Source organism: Urocampus carinirostris, chromosome 14 (genome assembly GCF_059441175.1).
Source record: "Urocampus carinirostris isolate Australia breed hairy pipefish chromosome 14, RoL_Ucar_1.0, whole genome shotgun sequence".
Taxonomy (NCBI): Eukaryota; Metazoa; Chordata; class Actinopteri; order Syngnathiformes; family Syngnathidae; genus Urocampus; species Urocampus carinirostris.
Window position 1 is genome coordinate 15152940 of NC_142362.1, and position 6040 is coordinate 15158979.

The window sequence follows — 6040 nt, forward strand, 5'->3', positions numbered from 1 at the left end:
ACTGGGTTCAAATAGTGACAGTGACGGGTACAGCTGAGTCACATCAGTAATCATGACAGTTTTAAGGTCTTGAATAAAACATCTGCACATAAAAGCAAAATCCTAGCTACCATCTTGCAGTTATCGATTGGGGGGGAAAGGGGGGATTCTGTTTTCTTATTATACGTTGAATGTTTTATACAGCACTTTGAGTTGCTATCCTTTATCTGAAAACTGCAATCCCAATATATTTTCTTTTGATGTGAACATAATTCAAGGGTTTTTGATTACACTTTGAAAGCAGAGATCATATTGTGGAGTTGTTTCGTGGCCGGCATCATTCAGCCGGCGAGTGAGGGACGTACTTTACCTCCTTCATGACAGTTCCTCTTTCAACAAGCCAATGAATAAAACCCGCCACAGGCTTGCTGACACCTCAGAAGTTCGTAATTGTGCTCTATAGATCGCTCAGATTTATCGTACGCTTTCCGAGGATTTGGAACTTGGGCAAAAGTGCACCATACCATGTGGGGGGGCTTGGTTTAGGACATGTTTGCATATAAAAAATAAAGTTTCAAGCTGACCTCAATGGTTATTTTCCATAAATTGTGGTCTCACAATCAATTTTAGGTCAGATAAAAGTATAATTGTATGGCTTTGAGGGGCTGCATTTTACACTGCAAGTGAGCTTAAGTGAACAAAAGGGGCAAGGGTTAGTGAGCAGCCTGCAGTCAATATTATCATCGATTCATTAGATAATGAGGCCATTAGGATCTACAATATCAAGTGCCAGGATTTATTTGGCCTCTTCAGGAACTGCTTGGTGCAGTTAAATGCAAAATGAAAACAAAAAGGGGAAAATAGATATTATGATGATAGCAATAACAATAATAATGAAAATGACAACAAATATTTCTGCGGACAAAATAATTGACATGACTGGACACTGATCACTGTGACCGGATCCCTTAAGGCGTATTGCAGATCTGGCTCAAAGGACAAAGTGCTAACCCTAACCCTAACCCTAACCCTAACCCTAACCCTACTCAAGATCCTTCCTCAGGCAAGTCCGTAAAACATTTTTAACCACAGGGCTACGAGACACGCAGAAAATCATTCCGCTAATTACCACGTACTCAGAATTTAGCCAAATTGCTAATAGAAAAATTAGACAAAATATCAATCAGACACTACAGAACACAGGCATAATTCAAGATTACAAAATCATCTCAGCCTTTAAAAGGAACAAAAACCTCAAAGATTACTTAGTAAAAAGCAAACTACCTGAAATTAACACAATACAAACACAGGCGCCCACATTTTACAAACAAGCCACCACAGTTAGGAACACCATTACAAAAACAAACTACCTGATTAAACAAAGAATCACTCCTACCACAGAAAACTGTATTTATGTCATAAAATGTAAACACTGTGACATTAAATATATAGGAGAGACAGGAAATTCTATCAGATGTAGACTAGCACAACACATTTACAACATTAGGAACCTTAGACAAATTAATACACATCTTGTTGCACACTTCATTCATCATGGGATACAAGCTTTAGAAATATCGGGCCTTCAAACAAATAGCAATTGGACACCAAAAGAAAGACGCTTAGCAGAAAAAGACTGGATAAAAAAACTAAACACTCTCTTTCCTAATGGACTAAACGAACGCAGGTAAGACACACAAAAAAACGCTATATTTTCCTGTATGGCGAGTGCTAAAAAATTGGTTTCCCAAGGACCCCCAGAAAATTTTTTTTTGGGGGACCTTGAGAAAGTAATATTGTTTCAAAAACCTAACCCTAACCCTAACCCTAACCCTAACCCTAATAAGCACCTACTCAGCATTTAGCCAAACTGCTAATAGAAAAATTAAACAAAATATAAACCAGACACTACAAAACACAGACATAATCCAAGATTACAAAATCATCTCAGCCTTTAAAAGAAACAAAAACCTCAAAGATTACTTAGTAAACAGTAAATTACCGGAAATCAACATAACACGAACACGGGGCCCCACATTCTACAAACAAGCCACCACAGTTAGGAACACCGTCACCAACACAAACTACCTAATTAAACAAACACTCACACCTAATACGGAAAACTGTATATATGTCATAAAGTGTAAACACTGTGACATTAAATATATAGGAGAGACAGGAAATTCAATCAGATGTAGATTAGCACAACACATTTACAACATCAGAAACAGCAGGGAAACTAACACACACTTAGTAGCCCACTTCATACAACATGGGCTACAGGCACTAGAAATATGGGGCCTACAAACAAACAGCAATTGGACGCAAGAAGAAAGACGCAAGGCAGAAAAACACTGGATAATAAAACTCAACACTCTCTTTCCAGATGGACTAAACAAACGCAGGTAAAACAAGAAAAGCTCCAGGTTCCTGAATGGCCAGTGCAAAAACTTACTTTCCCAAGGGCCTCAGATTTAGGGGACCTTGGGAAAGAAAGATTGCTTCCTAACGCTAACCCTAACCCTAACCCTAACCCTAACCCTAGACCTATTGTCTCAGATTGCAACAGTGAATCCTACAGGATCACTGAATACATAGACCACTTCCTCACTCCACTATCCACAAAACATAATAGCTACATTAAAGACACATATGACTTTGTAAACAAAATAAAACAGATTAGAATAACGCAGGAAACAATCCTATTCACCATTGACATAAACGGCCTCTACACAAACATAAACACAGTCGCAGGGTTAACAGCAGTAAAGCGCTGAAAAATACCCGGACGGCAAACGCCCAGACACAGAATTAGTACAACTCCTAGAAATTAGCTTCACTAGAAACGACTTTGAATTCAACAAGGAATTCTACTTACAGATCAGTGGTACAGCCATGGGCAAAAAAATTGCACCTGCCTATGCTAACATCTACATGGCACATTGGGAGGAGACAGCTTTTGAAAAATGCGCCAAACTACCCACCAATTATTTTAGATACTTGGATGACATTTGGGGAACATGGACACATAGCATAGAGGACTTCAACCAATTCATACAAACCCTCAACACACACCATTGTACAATTACAGTCAACATTCCACAAATGAACACCAGATAGATTTTCTAGACACAACCACTTACAAAGGACCCTCATTCACCCAAACACAAACTTTAGACACTAAAGCCTTCTTTAAAGACACAGACTCACATGCGCTCTTACACAAAAACAGCCTACAACCCTAACCCTAACCCTAACCCTAACCCAAAGTGACAATGATGCAAACACTCATCATAGTAAAAATAATCAACAACAGTGAGGTATAATAGTCAAAGTAACATCCTATGCAATCTCCTTTGCAGGTGTACAATATTAAAAACAGAATAAACTTAGAAACAATAAGAACTTACATGGAAACGTTTTTCTGATTTCTTGATATATTTAGATTATTTTTCAATTCCTGAACTCAGATTTCGGCTTGGTATTAGGGTTTTCCAGCCGTTTTAGGATTTCCAGCTAGGAGTTTGGACAAGGGTTAATTCTTGGTATTACAGTTATAAAGTCTTTCTAGGGTTTCCAGATGGTGTTTCAAATGAGGGTTTGGGCTTGATATTAGCGTTTTAAAGCCCCTTAAGGGTTCCCATCTAGGGTTTCGAACTAGGGGTAGGGCTGGATACTACGGTATTTAAGGATTTTTCCGCGTTCCCAGCTGAGGTTTCGAACAAGGATTTGGGCTTAATATTAGGGTTTTAAAGCCTTTTTGGGTTTCCAGCTAGGGTTTGAAATGTTGGCAGGAAAGCCTTGTAAGGGTCCTCGGGTAAGGTTTTAAAGTAGGGGTTGGACTTGATATTAGGGTTTTATAGCCATTTTAGGGTTTTCATCTTGGGTTTGGATCTGATCTCAGGATTTATTTTGGTCCTCTTAAGGGTTTTTGTTAAAACAAGGTTTTCAAAGCTATTTTAGGGCTTTGTCGGTCTTCAAAATAATTAGCCCATACACATTCATGTAAAAACAAAAAGTTTCCCTTACTTTGCTTTAATGAGAGTTGATTTCTGCACCACAAATGGAAAGCAAGCAGGCTGGTGCAGGAGAGGAAAGTGTTTCACGGTCCGTTGTACAGCAGGCAGTCCTCCAGAGACACAAGTCCAAGCATACTACAAACTTTCGTCTCCCTCCTCCTCCTCTCATTCGACTGGCTTGGGCAAACCGTGTAATTAAGGATTAGAGATCGTTAATTTGATGGATTTGGAATCTATAAAGATAATACCGCAGAGCAAATGCTGCAATTTTGGACGTAGCGCTGAGTTACTTTTTTGTTGTAGTTTTACTGTGCTGCGTGGTGTAAGTACACAGAGCAGTTGGGGACAGCAGCAGGCTCGTAAAGATTGCGTTGCTCAAGCGTGAAACAAAGCCTTGTCGTCTGGAGGAAAGAAGACGAAAGACGAGCCACATAGGAAACCAAGCGGCCCATCTAATGCTTCAATGTCCGAAAATAAAATGCGGCCAGGCGCAGCCACCAAATAGGCTCGGATAGGGAAAAAAATACATTCGGATGCCGTTTAATAGACGTCTCTTAAAAATGAGGCTTCATTTTAGAGTTTTCAACTGCTGAGGTACAAACTAGGATTTGGGTTTTCAATAAGGGGTTATACTGTCAAGTTGAGTTAGGACTTGAAAAAGGATTTTGAACTCCCAAGTTGGGTTCAAAGGATGGTTTAGAACTAGAGTTCAAATTACGATTTCAACCTGGTGTTATTTGTTTAACCAGTGGTTCTCAACCGGTCTGACTTGAGGACCCAGCGTTTCACTCTCATGAGTTACATCATGAAAAAAATCCTCATCTCAAATTTATTGAATATAATTATTGTGCAGTTTAAATCAGAGATAGTAAAATATATTTACCCTTTTCCCCAAAAATAAGAGTTAAAACTAAGGTTTAAAGCTAGGATTTGGGCTTCAATTGAGGGTTTTGATCTCCCGGGGTTTAAAACTAACATTTGGGCCTCAAAAAAATTGTATTTAATATTGGGTTCAAAGGAGGATTTAAAACTAGAGGAAGGGCTTAAAATTGGGGTTTTATACTGCCAAACTGGTTTCAAAGGGGGATTCAAAACTAGGGTTTGAGCTTTAAATGAAGTCTTAAACTGCCGAGTGGGATTAAAACTACGGTTTGAGTTTAACATAAGGTTAATAAACTGGCTTTTTGGGTTCAAACCAGGGTTTGAAACAGGGGTTTGGAGTCAATTTAAGTTTGAAACTGGCTTTGTGGGTTTAAACTATGGTTTGGACTAAACATTAGGGTTTTAAAGCATTTTTAGGGTTTCCATCGAAATAAGGTTTGGGCTGCATATTAAGGTTTTAAAGCCTTTCTTGTGCTTGTAGCTAGGGTTTCAATCAGGGTTTGGGCTTAATATTTTAAATCTAACGGTGTCAAAAATATAACATAATAACCTTTTGTTGTTAATAAGAATAACGTTTTATTTCGACCTTCTTAAGATGGTGGCCTGGCATACTAAAGATGATGTTCGCTAGCTGCTATGTCACGATGACCGATTAGTATCACCAGTGCCCGCTTGTTTGGCGCCAGCTGCTGCGGGTTACCTGATTGGTTCCCCATCCTTTAAGCTCAGCCCTTTCACTCGCCTGTTGTCAGTCCGTCGGTGAACCTCTGTCTCTACAAGGCAAGCTATTTGACTCTGACACCCATCGGTCCCGCTTTTTGCACCCGTTTTCCACCCGTCCGTACCTGATTATCCCGTTTGTCTCCGGCTACGACCTGTTTTCCAACCCTGACCACATTTGCTCTCCCATCCCGGCTTACGACCCGTTTTTTTTTTTATCCCGACCACGTTTTGCTCTCCTGTCCCGACTATTGACCTGTTTTTTCCGTCTTCCGCACCAACCATCTCATGCTTCTTCCATTTGGAACACGATCCGATTCTGTGAGAGTCTTTCTTCCCGCGTCCAACAAGCACCGGATCGCGGGCGCTGCCCTTCCTCTTTCTCAATAAACTTGTTGTTAATGTTGCGCATCAACCTAATTCCGTTCTGTTCGTGACAT